Below are 20,773 nucleotides of genomic sequence, written 5' to 3'. Positions count from 1 at the left end.
TAATATGGTGTATCATGTTGATTGAGCTGCGTATATTGAAGAATCCTTGCATTCCTGGAATAAACCCCACTTGATCATGGTGTATGATCCTTTTAATGTGCTGTTGGATTCTGTTTGCTACTATTTTGTTGAGGATTTTTGCATCTGTGTTCATCAGTGATATTGGCCTGTTGTTTTCTTGTCTTTCTGGTGGGCAGGTCCACATCTGGTGGTGTGTTTTGGGGTGTCTGTGGACTTTTTATGATTTTAGTCAGCCTCTCTGGTAATGGGTGATTTTGTGTTCCTGTCTTGCTAGTTGTTTGGCATAGGGTGTCCATCACTGTAGCTTGCTGGTCATTGAATGAAGCTGGGTGCTGCTGTTGAGATGGAGATCTCTGGGAGAATTTTGCCATTTGATATTATGTGGAGCTGGGAGGTCTCTTGTGGACCAGTGTCCTGAAGTTGGCTCTCCCACCTCAGAGGCACAGCACTGACTCCTGGCTGCAGTGTCAAGAGCCTTTCATCCAAACGGCTCAGAATAAAAGGGAGAAAAAGTAGAAAGAAAGAATTAGTAGAAGTAGAAAGGAAGAAAGAAAGAAAGAAAGGAGAGAGGGAGGGAGGGAGGAAGGAAGGAGGGAAAGAAGGAAAACAGAAAGATAAAGTAAAATAAAGTAAGATAAAATAAAATACAATTATTTAAATTAAAAATAATTATTAAGAAAAAAAAATTTTTTTAAATGTACGGATATAACCCTAGGACAAATGGTGGAAGCCAAGCTATAAAGACAAATTCTCACACAGCAGCATACGCATACACACTCACAAAAAGAGGAAACAGGGGAGAAATCATAAATCTTGCTCTCAAAGTCCACCTCCTCAATTTGGGATGATTCGTTGTCTAAAGGAGGGAAGGAAGGAAAGAAAGTAGGTAAAGTAAAATAAAATAATGTAAGATAAAATAAAGTTGTTAAAATAAATAATTATTAAGAATAAAATTTTAAAACACTAAAACAAACAGAAAAAACGGATGGATAGAACCCTAGGACAAATGGTGAAAGCAAAGCTATACAGACAAAATCTCGCACAGAAGCATACACATACACACTCACAAAAAGAGGAAAAGGGGAAAAATGTTAAATCTTGCTCTCAAAGTCCACCACCTCAATTTGGGATGATTTCTTGTCTATTCATGTATTCCACAGATGCAGGGTACATCAAGTTTATTGTGGAGCCTTAATCTGCTGCATCTGAGACTGCCGGGAGAGATTTTCTTTTCTCTTTGTTCTCTCAGTTCCCAGGTCTCAGCTTTGGATTTGGCTCCGCCTCTGCGTGTAGGTCGCCAGAGGATGTCTGTTCTTCACTCAGACAGGACGGGGTTAAAGGAGCAGCTGCTTCGGGGACTCTGGCTCACTCAGGCACGGGGGAGGGAGGGCTATGGAGTGCTGGGCGAGCCTGCAGCGGCAGAGGCCGGCGTGACGTTGCACCAGCCTGAGGCACTCTGTGAGTTCTCCCGGGGAAGTTGTCCCTGGATCCCGGGACCCTGGCAGTGGCGGGCTGAACAGGGTCCCTGGAAGGGGGGTGTGGATAGTGACCTGTGCTCGCACACAGGCTTCTTAGTTGTGGCAGCAGCAGCCTTAGCGTCTTATGCCTGTCTCTGGGGTCCGCGCTTTTAGCCGCAGCTCACACCCCGCTCTAGAGCTCCTTTAAGCAGCGCTCTTAATCCCCTCTCCTCGTGCACCAGGAGCAAAGAGGGAAGAAAAAGTCTCTTGCCTCTTCGGCAGGTCCAGACTTTTCCCTGGACTCCCTCCCGGCTAGCCGTGGTGCACTAACCCCCTGCAGGCTGTGTTCCCGCCGCCAACCCCAGTCCTCTCCCTGTGCTCTGACCGGAAGCCCGAGCCTCAGTTCCCAGCCCCGCCCGCCCCGGCGGGGGAGCAGACAAGCCTCTCCGGCTGGTGAGTGCCGGTCGGCACCGATCCTCTGTGCAGGAATCTCTCCACTTTGCCCTCCGCATCCCTGTTGCTGTGCTCTCCTCCGCCGCTCGGAATCTTTCCCCCCCTGCCACCTGCAGTCTCCGCCCGGGAAGGGGCTTCCTAGTGTGTGGAAACCTTTCCTCCTTCACAGCTCCCTCCCACTGGTGCAGGTCCCATCCCTATCCTTTTGTCTCTGTTTATTCTTTTTTCTTTTGCCCTACCCTGGTACATGGGGAGTTTCTTGCCTTTTGGGAGGGCTGAAGTCTTCTGCCAGCGTTCAGTAGGTGTTCTGTAGGAGTTGTTCCACGTGTAGATGTATTTCTGGTGTATCTGTGGGGAGGAAGGTGATCTCTGCATCTTACTCTTCTGCCATCTTCCCCTCGTCCCCTCACCTACTAATTTATTGTCAATTGATTTCTTAATTCTATTTTATTTCCTTCTTTCTTCTTTCCTTCCTTCCTTCTTTCCCACCTTCATTCCCTCCTTCCTTCCTTCCTTCCTTTTTCTTTCTCTCTCTCCCTCTCTCTCTCTCTCTTTCTCACCTACCCCTTTTCTTGGCATATTATGGTTAGAAAGGCCTTTCTTTTCCTCCCCTTTTACTTATCTGTTCACTGGTTTATTTATGTCAGTATGGCCTCATACGTACTTTTATTATTCAATGCGATATAATATATTGTTTAGTTATAAACACTGACTGTAACTATAATATCTGAAGTTATTTTGATATTCAAATTGTTCCAGGTTTGTCTAGCCTGAGCCCCTTCATCATAATTCCTGTGTAATTTGGCATGACCCAGTCACTCCCTGAGCACTTGCTTGCCTAGCTGATTGAGTCAGATGTTCCAGGTTCCCCCTGTACTTTTCCTGTCCCAGCCCTGCAATCTGTCATTTCTCCAACGGGTCTTAGTTCCTTTTAGTGGAAAACACATGTGTGCTTGTATATCTCTATTTCTATCTCTGTTAAAACATAGACACGGATATTTATTTTTGTCAGTGTTAAAAACCATGTTTTAAAACTGATATATGCACTTCCAGTCAAAAACTACATGCTGTATGTAATGCATGCTTCTCACTTTCTGTATTTGTAGCTCCTTCTTCCCATTATTCTCAATGTATTTATTCTTTTCTTCAAGTCTTCAATACAAAAAATGGTTTTGGAACTGCTAACCTGTGCCACAATGAAAAGCAACCCAACAAACTAGAGTTAAATACTTATTTACAGTTCTTTTTTTTATTTTAGAAATAAAGTAGCGTGCACATCCTTGTGTGTTCCCAGTGTTGGGGGAAAGCAACAACTATGTCATCATTAAGTATGATGTTAACATTAGGATTTTTATAGATGCCTTTATCAGGTTGAGGGGTTTTCCCTCTACTTCTGGTTTGCTGAGAGTTCATATATATATGGATGTTGAATTTTGTAAGATGTTCTTTCTGCACCTATTGAGATGATTCCTTTTCTCCTTTATTCTGTTGATATGACGTGTTACATTGATTGATAATTGAATGCTAAAATTTACATTTCTGAGATAATCCTCATTTGGTCAAAATGCATTGTCCTTTTCATATATTGTTGGATTTGGATTACAGATATTTTGTGAAAAAACTTACATCTATGTTAATGAGGGTTATTGGTTACTGATTTTTTTGGGGGGGGTGGGATGGGTACGTCTCTGTCAGGTTTTGGTTTCAGGATTCTCCTGACCTCATAAAAACAAGATGGGAGTTGTCTGTTCATCTGTTTTTTTGAGGAGGTTTGGTAGGGTTGGTATTGTTTATTTAATAAACGTTTGATAGAATTCACCAGCTAATTATTAGTTTCTGGAGTTCTATTTGAGGAAAAGATTATGATATCAAACTCAATGTCTTCAAAAGATATAGAACTACTCTTATTTTTTATTTTGTCTTATGCCAGTTTGGGTAAGTTTCGTTTTTCAAGAATTTTTTCTATTTCATTTAAGTTATTGGATATATTGTCATAAATTAGTTCATAATATTCTGTCATTATTCATGTAACATCCATAAGGTCATTTATTGTAGATACTGGCAATTTTCTTAGTCAGTCTTGCTAGGGATTTATCAATATTTTTAATTTGTTTCAGAAAACCAAATTTTTGCCTTGTTAATTTAAGCTATTGTCTGTTTTATGTTTCATTTATATCTGTTCTTACCTTTATAATTACCTACCATCTATTTACTTTGGGTTTAATTTGCTCATCTTCTTCTAGATTCTTAAAGTAGAACTTTAGATTGATTGTAAACCTTTTTTCTTTTCTAATCTAAATATTTAAAACCATAAATTTCCCTCCAAGAACCTCCTTAGCTACATCCCACAAAATTTGATATATCATTATGAGCATAAGTCAATGTATCTTCTAATCGTCCTTGTGATTTCTTCTTTTATCCATGGTTTCTTTAGAACTGAGTAGTTAAATTTCTAAATATCTTAGAGTTACTGACTCCTAATTTAATAATTTTGTGATCAGAGAATGGACTCTGTAAGATGTCAATCCTTTTAAATTTATTGAAACATTTTTTATTTTCAAGCATATGGTCGGCCTGTTAGGCTTCCAGGTACACTTGGAAAGAATGTGTTTCTGCCATTCTTATGTGTGGTGTTCTTTATTTTTATCATTATTATTTTTTTCCCCAAGTACAAGTAATTTTATTTTTTATTTTTTTTAACATCTTTATACAATGGTGTGTTAGTTTCTGCTTTATAACAAAGTGAATCAGCTATACATATACTGTGTGGTGTTCTTTAAATGTCAACTGGTTCAAGGTGGTTGATAATTCTGTCAGGTCTTTTATACCCTTACTATCTTCTCTGGTTGTTCTATCACTTACTGAGAGATAGGTGTTAAAATCTCCAGCTATGATTATGGATTTGTCTGTTTTCACTGTAGTTCTGTCAGTTTTTGCTTCATGTTTTCGAAACCTTGTTATTAGGAGCATATACATTTATAATGTTTTAATTGTTATATATTCCCAAATGAACTGGCCATTTTTTTGTTATGTGCTCTTCTTTTCTCTGGTTATAATCCTTGTCATGAAGTCAATTTTTTACATTATGAATTTGCTGGCTCAGTTTTATTATGTGTACTGTTTGCACGGTACATATTTTTCCATTAGATATTTGACTTTCAACCCCTCTGAAACTTTACACAAAGGTAATTATTTTGTTTTAAATTTTCTTATCACCTTTATTGGAGTATAATTGCTTTACAATGGTGTGTTGATTTCTGCTGTATCACAAAGTGAATCAGCTATATGTATACATATATCCCCATATCTCCTCCCTCTTGTATCTCCCTCCCACCCTCCCTATCCCACCCCTCTAGGTGGTCATAAAGCACCAAGCTGACCTCTCTGTGCTATGCAGCTGCTTCCCACTAGCTATCTGCTTTACATTTGGTAGTGTATACATGTCAATCCTACTCTCTCACTTCGTCCCAGCTTACTCTTCCCCCTCCCTGTGTCCTCAAGTCCATTCTCTGCATCTGTGTCTTTATTCCTGTCCTGCCCCTAGGTTCATCAGAACCTTTTTTTTTTTTTTAGATTCCATATATATGTGTTAGCATACGGTATTTGTTTTTCTCTTTCTGACTTACTTCACTCTGTATGTATGTACGTCCATCCACCTCACTACAAATAACCCAATTTCGTTTCTTTTTATGAACCTAAGCATATCTTGATGTTAGTTAGACTTAAACTTTCCTAGCATTTTAACCCCAGAGAAACATTTCAAATCTTATAACACCCTATATTGGGGGTGGAGTGGAAGGAAGCAGATTAATTCTATGAGATTATTCCTGTACTAAATATAGTTTTTCTGTAGCATACAGTCATGAATTATTTATGCACCAGAGAAAGTACTCTTTAAACAAGGCCTTTGCTCTTCAGAAACCTTTGATGTTCAAATTGTATTTGGAAAGACTCTTTCCAACTTAAGAACAGGACTGGTAACCTCTGGAATGGAATGCCTTTGAATTATAATGGGAATTACTTGCCATCTGGAAATGGGGTCAAAAGGCAAGAAGTCCAAGCTAGTAATCAAAAGGATAAGGTAGAAAGTGTTTTTGTCACAATAGGAGAAACACACTAGTCATGATTTGAGTATGTTGATTTCTGATTACTGCTAACTTGCAAACTGGCACCATCCCATTCCCTTTCACATGCCCTACTTGTTTACATTTCATTGAGTGATTTTTGTGGTTAAAGAAGGTCAAAGAATGGAAATCTCTGTTTAAGAATCCATACAAATAATAAATACATGCTTGGAAAGAGTGTGAAAAGTTCATACAAGATGGGCAAATAAATTAAAAAGAATAATCACAAATAAAAATAATATAGAATTAATAATTATTAATAATTTAATAATCTGATTAAATCAGATTTAATGTTTTACTTAGTTGAAACCAGAATTTTCCTTACCATTTGTTTATATTTCTCTTCCCAAAGAGATTTTATCCTTTGTCATCCAGTGAACAAATTACTTTTGACTTTCTTTTTTTTCTTTCTTCATTCATTCATCCATTTATTCACTTTTACCCTTTAAGGAGGTTTTAAAGGTCTTCATTATCCCAAACCACATACTAGTATTAGAATAATATTTACGTAACAGTTAGTTATAAGAAATAGTTCAATCAGGAAGCTGCTGTTGCATCCTTTGATGTTTGCCCTTAATTTCTCATTCCGCCGCCCTTCCCAGTGTTCCCTTATACTCTGTATGTCTAAGCAACTAGAAACAATAGACTTCATTTCATTTTTCTTTAAATAACTAAACTGGGGGAAAGAGTAAGTCATTGATTCAGTAGAAAGGTAAAAATTATTTATTTTTTCTGTAACAATTTCACTTCCTTTATATAAAGTCTCTAAGCAATTTCCAATTACTTTTTCTTGAGCTGAATACCAGGATGCCATTTCATCTAAAGAGAGGTATCCTCACTTGGGAAAATCAGAGACTACTTATCTAGAAATGCACCTTGACTGAGAGATCTGCTTTTGTTTTCCTCCCCAACTAGCTTTAAATTCTTAAATTGCTTTTTGCTGTTTACAATAGAAAGATGTTCAATAATGTACACACAGTGACAGCTGAAATACACTCATTTAATAAACATTTAAACTCTCACAAACCCTGACTGTTGCCATTTGCCAGTTTGGGCATTTTATCCAATATCAGTCCCTTTTTTTTTTTTTTTCCAGTACGCGGGCCTCTCACTGTTGTGGCCTCTCCCGTTGTGGAGCACAGGCTCCGGACGTGCAGGCTCAGCGGCCATGGCTCACGGGCCTAGCCGCTCCGCGGCACATGGGATCTTCCCAGACCGGGGCACGAACCTGTGTCCCCTGCATCAGCAGGGGGACTCTCAACCACTGTGCCACCAGGGAAGCCCTCAGTCCCTATTTTTTTACTTTAATTTTTTTTTCTTTTCTTTTTGACTGCTCAGGATGAGGAGGAAAGCTTCTCCCACCTTGACACTCACTTTGTTTTGTAGCCTCTTAGTCAAGGCGTGGGGAGATGGGGAGGCAGAACCAGATGTACAGTCATGGTAATGCTACAGGAAACAACCACACTAAATAACAGCAAACTAAACACCACACCAAAGGAGATGTACCCCTATGGCATACAGTGCAGTCCTTGACAATGATGAGGATTCATCGCTATCTCTGTCTTTCCCTCTCTGTATGTCTGTCTCTGTCTCTCTGTCATGCCCTATCTCCATCTCTGTTGTCTCTGTCTGCATCCCTATCTGTCTACCTCTGTCTTTGTCTACCTCTGTCTCTGTCTCAGTCTGTCTATCTCTGTCATTCTCTGTCTGTCTTACTGTCCCTATCTTTCTGTTTCCCTCTGTCTCTGACAATCTGTGCCTCTCTGACTGTGTCTGTCTGGGTCTCTATCTTTCTGTCTCTGTCTCTGTATCTCTCTGGTGTTTCTATATCTGTCTGTATCGGTATCTCTCTGTGTCCATGTGTCTCTTTCTCCACCTGTCTGTCTCTGTCTTTCCCTTTCTGCCTCGGTCTGTGTCTCAGTCTGTCTCTGTCTCTCTGTCTCTCTCCTCTCTCTCTCCCTCCCTCCCTCCCCCCCTCTCTCTGTCTCTGTCTTTGTCTCTCTCCATCACTATCTCTACATCTACGTTTCAATGTGCCTCTCTTTCTCTGTTTTTCTTTCTCTGCCTCTGTCTCTCAGTCTGTCTGTCTCTGTCTTCCCATCTGTGTCTATCAGCCTCTGCCTATCTCCCTGTCTCTGTCTGTAACCGTCACTCTCTTTCTTAGTTTGCACATGTGTCTGTCTGTCCCTGTCTGGGTCTGTCTTTCTCTGTCTCCCTGTCTCTGTCTCTATCTATTTCTGTCTGTGTCAACCCCTTTCTCTGTATCCCTTTCTACCTGTCTCTTTTTGGGGAGGAGGTGTAATATCTGGCTCTGTCCATCTGTTGGGCTTTCTCAGCCTGCCCGACCAGCTGTCTGTGTTTCTCTGTCAGGCTGTCCTGTCTCTGGCTGTTTCTGCCTCTGGCTCTGTTACATCTTTAGGGAGTCTGTCTCTGTCTCTGCCTGTCTTAAGGAGACAGGAATGAAAGGTTGTTACAATTCAGTACACAAATGTTCTTCTCTTATGTTCCCTTCCAGTGGTGTCCCGGAGACAGATGCTGTAAGATGAAGGTTAGCATTCACGTTCAAAGACATAAGAGACCTAAATAAACAATGGCCTATGAAGGAGAAAGCAGTGTCCCAGGGATGTAGGTGGGATGGACACAGACAGCACGCAAGTGTAAAGTATGCTACTGTGGAAAGGGTCTATATATAAACAGCACAAATTTGACATTGGAATTTTAATGAAAGATCCATCATCTGCTAGAAAAAGAAAACCATCTTCTTTAAGAGGAAAAGAAAACAAGAGGGAGTGTCTAGCCACTGGGTCTACAGAAAGGTGCTTGCCAAGTCTCAACCACAGAATTTGGACATGAAGCTGCCTGATGAAAGTTAAAATAGCGAAATGCACCTATTTTATATAAGTACACAACACAAACCATGGGATTAAACATAAAATTTTGAATTGGGGTCAGTAAGAAACACATTGAAATAAGTGGATTGAAACAAGATCCAAGGTTCCAATGTCATCTCCTGTTTAGCTAGTAACATGACTCCTAAGACATTCATATTTTATGAGCCCACATAAGGTTCCACATAAGGTTTCCTTGCCCACTCAGCTACCTGGGCCTTGATGCCCTTCCCTTTATTCAGGATAAATCTCTTGAAAGGGGTGTATCACCTGCCCCATGTTCCAAGGTTTACTTGCTTGACTCCCGTTACCATCTAAATGTCATACATTCTCAAATTCATAGCCCATGCACAGACCTCTTCTTTGAATCCAGACCTATAGGCAATGGTCTTCCCCACAATGTGGAAATCTCAAAGGTGCTGCAATCTACAAAGGAACAAAATCGAACTTATGGTCCAGGCAACCAATTTTAATTTAACTGTAGCTTCCTTCCTCATTTGAATAAGGAAATAGAAAGACATTGATGTGGTAAGGAGATAACAACCAAGATGTTGGCTGAAAGTTATACTTCCTCAAGTGTTTGTTTGAGTTTCAGGAATCAAATTTGTCTGTTCATGATGTTCTAAATATAGGTGGCGTTTTCTCTAGTAGGAAAGAGAACTGAAATTTACCTCATTTATTTAGACAACAAATAGTCAATTGATATATGAAGAGTCTTTGGGAAAGATTTGTTCTAACCGTGCAGGAGAAAGTTTGGTTTAGTCTGTGAACACATTTTCCACATCGATTGTTATGATTCTGAGATTAGACAACAAAGAATAATTTCACTCCATATTGAAGCAAAATTCAACTATCAAACTTGCTTTAAAGACTAGCAGGGTAATATGATGCAGTGAAAGGGATTAAAAACAACCTGGGCAAATTCATGCTAAGATTTGAATACCCAAAAGATCCTTAAGTCTCTGAAAAGTATTCATCACATAAACACAATGCATTGCATTGGTGATACCTGTCAAGTATTTTTTTAAAAATATAAAAATAATACAAGATGATGGTAAAAATAGGAATCTACAGGCAACTGATTATTTTCATTAGCATGTTTGAAGCACATGGAATTTTATGAAGTACGGTGACTCTAAGTGAATTAAAATTTTCCAAGCAGTCATGAAGAGCATGTTTTGGATGAAGGCAAGTGGCTGAGTATGGTCCACCAGCAGGTGAGGAGACTTCCTGTAAGAGCTGCATTCTCCAAAATGGTAGCCCCTAGTCATATGTGACTATTTAAATTGATTAAAATTAAGTAAAATTGAAAATTCAGTCTCTCAGTCTCACTAGCGATATTTGAAGTGCTCAATGGCTGCTTGTAAACAGTGGCTACTGCACTGTGTGCAGCACAGATATGGAACATTTCTATCAGTGCAGAGAGTTCTGTTAGATAGTGCTGTTCTATAATCAGTTGCCCCAAGTAAATTTTACGTTTCTTTCTACTTCTGAATACATAGGTTGCCTGGATAACCTCGAAGTGGGTTGATGATGTTTGTGGGGGTGGGGAGGAGTTAGAAAAATGGAAATACAAAGTGGTCACGTTTGGATTTGCAGGGTCTCATCAGGATCTCATCTGTCTCACCGTGCTTGTTGAGATGTTATGGAGGCTGGGGCCCGGGCTTGAGGAAGGTTGGTAGCCACTCACAGGGATGGTTTGTTCTTAAACCTTGTGCTCTGGAATTTTAGGAATTTGGGTCTTATCTTCTGTGGCCCATAGAGCATGTGACCTGGTAGTCAGACCATCATCTCAAATTCATTGTCCAAAACTCAATCTTTTCCTTCCTTCTCCCATTCCACTGTCATGAAAATCTATTTTCAATATATTTTATGTTTGATTTCTTTTTTTACTGTTCATCTTGTTAGTATCTCCACCAGTATGCCAGCCCTCTTCTCAGTCTCAAGGCCTTGTAATTGCCACTTGAAAGGATACAAAATAAATGTTTTTGTGAACTGAAAGTTATGTTAGAAATATTAGCATGTGGGGTTATTGTAGTAAACACATCTGATTCTTCGTTTTGCTTTGTCATCAAGTTTAACGTGATACAATATGTCAATGCCTCCCAGCTAAGGACCACCAAGGAACACATTTGTAGTTGAACAAGCTGGGTTTACTTCTCCTTGCAATGAAGGAGAACACACACAATGAGGAACTGTGGGCCATATAAGTAAGAGGGTGATAGAAAAGGGATATTAAAACATTTGGACTTGTTTTAGGTGATTTGGGTGAGGTCTTAAGGAAGCAGAGTTTTGATCTGTATTGGATGCTATCAGGAAGACAGGGTATTCCTATGACTGAGTATCTTCATAAACCTCTTGTATAGAGAGACTAGATTAGAGTGAGGTTAAAGCTGCAATTGGTGAAAACAAAGCAAAAAAACAAAAACAAAAATAAAACCCCCCAACTAGCTGTCACTCATATTAGCTAGGAGAGAGATATATGGTGATTTGTACAGTGATCTTGCTTTTGTCTGTGCTTAGAAAAAAAATTATGAAGCGGCCTTTGTTGTGTCTCACTTTATCATGATCTCAGAGTGAAGAGATCTCATGATCTCATCTGAAGTTGGCATTCTGTGAGATTTTTTAATGTCTAATGAGAGAATCACATGCCCTAGCCTGGATGTCTAGAGATATTTTTAGTACCCCCTTTTGGCCACAAGACATTAATCCGTATTATCTAGATTGCCACCATTGCTCTGATTTTGCTGATGAGGAATTTATTTAGAGAATGTAGTCTTTAGTGGACATGGGCTGATCTCTCCCACTCCTTTTGTTGTAGAATGCATCGTTGAATGCTCTGATGTGACATTGGCTGTGCAATAGCATTTAAGACTCTGGACAGGATGCACTGGCCAACTGCAAAACAATCATACAAAACACAATGATTATTAGTCCTTGAAACAAGTCTTGAAGTCAAGGGCCTAGATTATAAAAACCAGGCAATGAATCTACCTGCGTTCACTTCTGATAGCCACATGACTTTTGTCAGAATCAAAGACAAGTTTGGGGCCATCCTTGCTAGTTATTATTTTCCCTAATGTGAGGATAGCAGGTCACAAAACATATATGAATAGGGAGTCAGTTACTCTTCCTAGGAGATTTCTAAAAAGAAATTGGTTTGACAGTTACTGGATAATCCCCCCCAACCGAGCCACCCCAGGGGAATAAGATCTGCTGGAATGTTCAGTTTTACATAACTGAAAGTCTCTAACAGTTATCCTGAACACACAAGATAAGTTAGCATATGCCATATGGGTGTTTTCAGAGTTACATACAATATGAACATATATATATATATATATATATATATATATATATATATATATATATAACATCTTTATTGGAGTAAAATTGCTTTACAATGGTGTATTAGTTTCTCTTTTATAACAAAGTGAATCAGTTATACATATACATATGTTCCCATATCTCTTCCCTCTTGCGTCTCCCTCCCTCCCACCTTCCCTATCCCACCCCTCTAGGTGGTCACAAAGCACTGAACTGATCTCCCTGTGCTATGTGGCTGCTTCCCACTAGCTATCTATTTTACATTTGGTAGTGTATATATGTCCATGCCACTCTCTCACTTCGCTCCAGCTTACCCTTCCCCATCTCCGTTCCTCAAATCCATTCTCTACAGTTGCGTCTTTATTCCTCTCCTGCCCCTAGGTTCTTCAGAACCTTTTTTTTTTTTTTAGATTCCATACATATGTGTTAGCATATGGTATATGTTTTTCTCTTTCCAACTTACTTCATGCTGTATGACAGACTCTAGGTCCATCCACCTCACTACAAATAACTCAATTTCGTTTCTTTATATGGCTAATATTCCATTGTACATATGTGCCACATCTTCTTTATCCATTCATCTGTCGATGGACACTTAGGTTGCTTCCAAGTCCTGGCTATTGTAAACAGAGCTGCAATGAACATTGTGGTACATGACTCTTTTGGAATTATGGTGTCCTCAGGGTATATGCTCAGTTGTGGGATTGCTGGGTCATGTGGTTGCTCTATTTTTAGTTTTTTGAGGAACCTTCATACTGTTCTCCATAGTGGCTGTATCAATTTACATTCCCACCAACAGTGCAAGAGGGTTCCCTTTTCTCCACACCCTCTCCAGCATTTATTGTTTGTAGATTTTTTGATGATGACCATTCTGACCGGTGTGAGGTGATACCTCATTGTAGTTTTGATTTGCATTTCTCTAATGACTAGTGATGTTGAGCATCTTTTCATGTGTTTGTTGGCAATCTGTATATCTTCTTTGGAGAACTGTCTGTTTAGGTCTTCTGCCCATTTTTAGATTGGGTTGTTTGTTTTCTTGATACCATGCTGCATGAGCTGCTTGTATATTTTGGAGATTAATCCTGTCAGTTGCTTCGTTTGCAAATATTTTCTCGCATTCTGAGGGTTGTCTTTTCATCTTGTTTATGGTTTCCTTTGCTGTGCAAAAGATTTTAAGTGTCATTAGGTCCCAGTTGTTTATTTTTGTTTTTATTTCCATTTCTCTAGGAGGTGGGTCAAAAAGGATCTTGCTGTGATTTATGTCATAGTGTGTTCTGCCTATGTTTTCCTCTAAGAGTTTCATATTGTCTGGCCTTACATTTATTTCTTTAATCCATTTTGAGTTTATTTTTGTGTACGGTGTTAGGGAGTGTTTTAATTTCATTCCTTTACATGAAGCTGTCCAGTTTACCCAGCACCAATTATTGAAGAGGCTGTCTTTTCTCCATTGTACATTCTTGCCTCTTTTGTCAAAGATAAGATGACCATATGTGTGTGGGTTTATCTCTGTGCTTTCTATTCTGTTCCATTGCTCTATATTTCTGTTTTTGTGCCAGTACCTTACTGTCTTGATTACTGTAGCTTTGCAGTATAGTCTGAAGTCAGGGAGCCTGAATCCTCCAGCTTTGTTTTTCTTTCTCAAGATTGCTTTGGCTATTCGGGGTCTTTTGTGTTTCCATACAAATTGTTTAATTTTTTGTTTTAGTTCTGTGAAAAATGCCATTGGTAGTTTGATAGGGATTGCATTGAATGTGTAGATTGCTTTGGGTAGTATAGTCATTTTCACAGTGTTGATTCCTCCAACCCAAGTACATTGTATATCTCTCCATCTGTTTGTATCATCTTTAATTTCTTTCATCTGTGTCTCATCGTTTTCGGCATACAGGTCTTTTGTCTCCTTACATAGGTTTATTCCTAGATATTTTATTCTTTTTGTTGCAGTGGTAAATGGGAGTGTTTTCTTAATTTCTCTTTCAGATTTTTCATCATTAGTGTATAGGAATGCCAGAGATTTCTGTGCCTTAATTTTGTATCCTGCTACTTTACCAAATTACCTCTAGTAGTTTTCTGGTAACATCGTTAGGATTCTCTATATACAGTATCATTTCATCTGCAAACAGTGACAGTTTTACTTCTTTTCTGATTTGGATTCCTTTTATTTCTTTTTCTTGTCTGACTCCTATGGCTAAAACTTCCAAAAGTATGTTGAATAATACTGCTGAGTGTCAGCAACCTTGTGTTGTTCCTGATCTTAGTGAAAATGTTTTCAGTTTTTCACCATTGAGAATGATGTTGGCTGTGGGTTTGTCATATATGGCCTTTATTATGTTGAGGTAAGTTTCCTGTATGTCTATTTTCTGGAGGGTTTTTATCATCAGTGGGTGTTGAATTTTGTCAAAATCTTTTTCTGCATCTATTGAGATTAACATATGGTTTTTATCCTTCAATTTGTTAATATGGTGTATCACATTGATTAATTTGCGTATTTTGAAGAATCCTTGCATTCCTGGGATAAACCCCACTTGATCATTGTGTATGATCCTTTTAATGTGCTGTTGGATTCTGTTTGCTAGTATTTAGTTGAGGATTCTCGCATCTATGTTCATCAGTGATATTGGCCTGTAGTTTTCCTTTTTTGTAACATCTTTGTCTGGCTTTGGTATGAGGGTGATGGTGGCCTCATAGAATGAGTTTGGGAGTGTTCCTCCCACTGCTATATTTAGGATGAGTTTGAGAAGGATAGGTGTTAGCTCTTCTCTAAATGTTTGACAGAATTCGCCTGTGAAGCCATCTGGTCCCGGGCTTTTGTTTGTTGGAAGATTTTTAATCACATTTTCAATTTCAGTGCTTATGAGGGATCTATTTATACTTTCTATTTCATCCTGGTTCAGTCTCGGGAGGTTGTGCTTTTCTAAGAACTGTGCCATTTATTCCACGGTGTCCATTTTATTGGCATATAGTTACTTGTAGTAATTTCTCATGATACTTTGTATTTCTGCAGTGTCAGTTTTTTCTTCTCCTAATTCTGTTGATTTGAGTCTTCTCCCTTTTTTCCGTGATGAGTCTGGCTAATGGTTAATCAATTTTGTTTATGTTGTCAAAGAACCAGCTTTTTTTTATTGACCTATGTTATCGTTTCCTTCATTTCTTTTTCATTTGTATTGGATTGGATCTTTATGATTTCTTCCCTTCTGCTAACTTTGGGGTTTTTTTGTTCTCCTTTCTCTAACTGCTTTAGGTGCAAGGTTAGGTTGTTTATTTGAGATGTTTCTTGAGGTAGGATTGTACTGATATAAACGTTCCTCTTAGAACTGCTTTTGCTGCGTCCTATAGGTTTGGGGTCATCGTGTTTTCATTGTCATTTGTTTCTAGGTAATTTCTGATTTCCTCTTTGATTTATTCAGCGATCCCTTGGTAATTTAGTAGTGTATTGTTTAGACTCCATGTATTTGTATTTTTTACAGTTTTTGTCCTGTAATTGATATCTAGTTTCATAGCATTGTGGTCGGAAAAGATACTTGATACAATTTCAATTTTCTTAAATTTACCAAGGCTTGATTTGTGACCCAAGATATGATGTATCCTGGAGAATGTTCCATGAGTACTTGAGATGAAAGTGTTTTCTGTTGTTTTTGGATGGAATGTCCTGTAAATATCAATTAAGTCCATCTTGTTTAATGTGTCATTTAAAGCTTGTCTTTCCTTATTTATTTTCATTTTGCATGATCTGTCCATTGGTGAAAGTGGGGTGTTAAAGTCCCCTACTATTATTGTGTTACTGTCAATTTCCCCTTTAATGGCTGTTAACATTTGCCTTATGTATTGTGGTGCTCCTATGTTGGGGGCATAAATACTTACAATTGTTATACTTCTTCTTGGATTGATCCCTTGGTCATTATGTAGTGTCCTTCTTTCTCTCTTGTAATAGTCTTTATTTTAAAGTCTATGTTGTCTGATATGAGAATTGTTACTCTAGCTTTCTTTTGATTTCCATTTTCATGGAATATATTTTTCCATCCCCTCACCGTCAGTCTGTATTATGTGTCCCTAGGTCTGAAGTGGGTTTCTTGTAGGCAGCATACATATGCATCCTGTTTTTGTATCCATTCAGCCATTCTATGTCTTTTGGTTGGAGCATTTAATCCACTCACATTTAAGGTAATTATCAATATGTATGCTCCTGTTACCATTTTTTAAACTGTTTTGGGTTTCTTATTGTCAGTGTTTTTCTCCTCTTTGATTCCTTTCTAGAGAAGTTCCTTTAGCATTTGTTGTAAAGCTAGTTTGGTGATCCTGAATTCTTTTAGGTTTGCTTGTCTGTAAAGGTTTTGATTTCTCCATCGCATCTGAATGAGGTCCTTGCTGGGCAGTCTTGGTTTTAGGTTTTTCCTTTTCATCACTTTAAATATGTGCTGCTACTCCCCTGTGACTTGCAGTTCCTTGTGAAAGGTCAGCTGTTAACCTTAGGGGATTCCCTTGTATGTTATTTTTTGCTTTTCCCTTGCTGCTTTTAATATTTTCTCTGTGTATTTAATTTTTGATAGTTTGATTAATATGTGTCATCTTGTTTCTCCTTGGATTTATCCTGTATGGGACTCTGTGCACTTCCTGGAGCTGCATGACTATTTCCTTTCCCATATTAGGGAAGTTTTCAACCATAATCTCTTCAAATATTTTCCCAGTCACTTTATTTTTCTCTTCTTTTGGGACCCCTATAATTCATATGTTTGTGCACTTAATGTTGTCCCAGAGGTCTCTTAGACTGTCCTCAATCTTTTCATTCTTTTTTCTTTATTCTGCTCTGTGGTAGGTATTTCCACTCTTTTATCTTCCAGGTCACTTATCCATTCTTCTGCCTCAGTTATTCTGCTATTGATTCCTTCTAGAGAATTTTTTATTTCCTTTATTGTGTTGTTCATCACTTGTTTACTCTTTAGTTCTTGTAGGTCCTTGTTAAACATTACTTATAATTTCTCCATTTTATTTCCAAGATTTTATATCATCTTTACTATCATTACTTTGAATTCTTTTCCAGGTATACTGCCTATTTCCTATTCATTTGTTAGTTCTGGTGGGTTTTACTTTGCTCCTTCAACTGCTGCATTTTTCTTTGTCTTCTCATTTTGCTTAACTTACTGTGTTTGGGGTCTCCATTTCACAGGCTGCAGGTTTTTAGTTCCCATTGTTCTTGGTGTCTGCCCCCAGTGGCTAAGTTTGGTTCAGTGGGTTGTGTAGGCTTCCTGGTGGAGGGGACTGGTGCCTGTGTTCTGGTGGATGAGGCTGGATCTTGTCTTTCTGGTTGTTAGGACTGCATCTGATGCTGTGATTTGGGGTGTCTGTGAACTTAGTATGATTTTAGGCAGCCTCTCTGCTTATGGGTGGGGTTGTGTTCCTGTCTTGCTAGTTGTTTAGCATGGGGTGTCCAACACTGGAGCTTGCTGGTTATTGAGTGGAGGTGGGTCTTATTGTTGTGACAGAGATCTCTGGGAGAGCTCTCACCGATTGATATTACATGGGGCTAGGAGGTCTCTATTGATCCAATGTCCTGAACTCAGCTCTCCCACCTCAGAGGCTCAGGTCTGACATCCTGCCGGAGCACCAAAACCCTGTCAGCCACACGTGTCAGAAGAAAAGGGAGGAAAAAAAAAGAAAAAAGAAAATAAAATAAAGTTATTAAAATAAAAAAATTAAAATCAAAAAAGTTTATAAGTAATAATAAAAGAAGAGAGCAACAGAAGCAAAAAAAAATCCATCAATGATAACAAGCACTAAAAACTATATTAAGATAAACATAAAAATCAGAAACTAGTCAGTCACATACAGCAAACCCCAAGTCTACAGTTGCTCCCAGAGTCCACTGCCTCAATGTCAGGATGATTTGTTGCCTATCCAGGTATTCCACAGATGCAAGGTACATCGAGTTGATTGTGGAGATTTAATCCACTGCTCCTGAGGCTGCACTGAGAAATTTCCCTTTCTCTTCTTTGTTTGCACAGCTCTTGGGGTTCAGCTTTGGATCTGGTCCCACCTCTGCATGTTGGTCGCTTGAGGGCTTCTTTTCTTTGCCGACACAGGTGGGGGTTAAAGGAACGGCAGATTAGGTGGCTCTGGCTCACTCAGGCCGGGGGGGGTGGGAGGGTTAAGGAATGTAGGGCAAGCCTGCGGCGGGCAGAGGCCAGCATGACATTGCAACAGCCTGAGGCATGCCATGTGTTCTCCCAGGGGAACTGTCCTTAGATCACGGGACTCTGGCAGTGGTGGGCTGCACAGGCTCCCAGGAGGGGAGGTGTGGATAGTGACCTGTGCTTGCACACAGGCTTCTTAGTGGCGGCAGCAGTAGCCTTAGCATTTCATGCCTGTCTCTGGTGTCTGCACTGATAGCCGTGGCTTGCACCCATCTCTGAAGCTCCTTTAGGTGGTGTTCTGAATCTGCTATCTTCCTGCAGCACAAAACAATGGTCTCTTGACTCTTAGGCAGGTCTAGACTTTTCCCCAGACTCCCTCCTGGTTAGCTGTGGTGCACTAACCCCCTTCAGGCTGTGTTCACACAGCCAACACCTGTCCTCTCCCTGGGATCCAAACTCCTAAACCCGAGTCTCAGCTCTCAGCCCACACCCACCCCAGTGGGTGAGGAGACAAGCCTCTTGGGCTGGTGAGTGCTGATCAGCCGCAATCCTCTGTGTGGGAATCTCTCCGCTTTGCCCTCTGCTCCCCATTGCTGCACTCTCCTCCGTGGCTCCAAAGCTTCCCCCTCACCCCCCCCGTCTCTGCCAGTGAAGGGGCTTCCTAGTGTGTGGAGACTTTTCCTCCTTCACAGCTCCCTCCCAGAGGTGCAGGTCCCATCCCTATTCTTTTGTCTCTGTTTTTTCTTTTGCCCTATCTAGGTGCATGGGGAGTTTCTTGCCTTTGGGAAGTCTGAGGTCTTCTGCCAGCGTTCATTAGGTGTTCTGTAGGAGTTGTTCCACATGTAGATGTATTTTTGATGTATTTGTGGGGAAGAAGGTGATCTCCACGTCTTATTCCTCTGCTACCTTGATGGTCCACCCTGAAGATAGTATTTAAGCCTTGGGATGGACAGGACAAGATGGTATCGCCTAGAGAGAGTAGAGGTAGAGAAGAAGGCTGGATATATTCCTGGGTTACCCTCACATTTAGATGTCCAGTGTGGGAACAGGGACAAGCGAAGCTGACTGAGGAAAAGGGGCCGAGCAGATGGGCAGAGATGGCAGCAGAGTCAGGCTGACAGGAGCAAAATTATAGGTGGAAGCAAGCAGATGGGGGCAAAGACACAGAAATGGACAAGACAGAGATAGAGACAGAAACAGAGACAAGGCAGACAGACACAGACAGGGAGAGAAAATGGCAGAGAAAGAGAGTCAGAAGGAGACAGACAGAGAGACATCAAATGAGAGAGAGGCAGGCAGACAGAGTCACACTCATGTGCACACACAAACACAACACATGCTCACACACACGCATGCAGACTGCAAGAGACAGAGGCAGACACAGACAGAAACAGAAATAGAAGCAGAGGCAGACAGACACAGTCAGAGACTGTCAGATAGGGAGTCAGAGACAGAAGCAGGCAGTAAAAGAGTCAGACCAAGAGAAACAGAATATAAGAGAGACAGATGGAGACACACACACACAGTGAGAGAGAAATCTAACATCCCTCCACCACCAGACTCACTTCCTATGAATTTCAGCTGCTACCTCCAGCACACTTTGTAGTCCACAGGTGTCATACTGTTATTCTGGCTACCTTATTACTCTTTCTTTCAGAGGAGGGAGAACCTCATTTTTATGGGCTGAATTACATCACCCCCCAAAATTCATGGGTTGAAGTTTAATCCCCAGTATCTCAGAATGTGACCATAACTCGAGTCTTGGCAGAATTAATTAATTTAAAATGAGGTCATTAGGATAGGCCTTAACCCAGTACAACCTGTGTCCTTATAAGAAGAGGAAATTGGGAGACATACATGTACAGAGGGAAAATGATACAAAGGCACAGGGAGAAGACAGCCATCCAAAAGCCAAAGAGAGACACCTGGAACAAATTCTTCCCTCATGGCCCTTAGAAGGAGCCAACCCTAGTGACACCTTGATTTCAGACTTCTACCCTCCAGAACTGTGAGAAAATAAATTTCTGTTGTTTAAGCCATCCAGTCTGTGGCACTTTGTTATGGCAGCCCTAGCTAACTCGTACACTCATGATTGTCCGACCTTAACCCAAGAACTTCCCCTGGCTCACTCTGATCTCCCTGAAACTCTTTACACGGTTCAGACATAGAGCCTCTGTAGGCGGGTCAAGCCTTAAGACAGGATGAGGATATTTTCCAGGTGGCCAGGCAGTCACAACCTCCCAAGGACTTATGGAATCCAATCTCTTTTCTGAAGTCAAGTCAGCACAACTAGCCAAACTTCTAGACTTGACTCAAGTCTGTCAGCTCACAAGGCATATAGCATGCAGTGTTAACATAGATGCAGCAGCAGACCGGCA

General features: G+C 40.1%; 1 long non-coding RNA gene across 1 annotated transcript; it reads right to left on the bottom strand.

Moving 5' to 3' along the window:
* Nucleotides 1–11,074: 11,074 nt before the first annotated feature.
* On the bottom strand, nucleotides 11,075–17,852 carry LOC114905662. The gene is made up of 2 exons (XR_003796313.1): nucleotides 17,770–17,852; nucleotides 11,075–11,841 (listed from the first exon to the last, which is right to left on the bottom strand). It is a non-coding gene; the product is annotated as an uncharacterized LOC114905662 (long non-coding RNA).
* Between the last annotated feature and the right edge of the window lie 2,921 nt (nucleotides 17,853–20,773).

The sequence above is a fragment of the Monodon monoceros genome, unplaced genomic scaffold, assembly GCF_005190385.1.
Source record: "Monodon monoceros isolate NGI ecotype Baffin Bay Population unplaced genomic scaffold, NGI_Narwhal_1 Super_Scaffold_22, whole genome shotgun sequence".
NCBI lineage: Eukaryota > Metazoa > Chordata > Mammalia > Artiodactyla > Monodontidae > Monodon > Monodon monoceros.
Note: the sequence above shows the minus strand (reverse complement) of the source record. Positions and strands in the feature narration are given on the sequence as shown.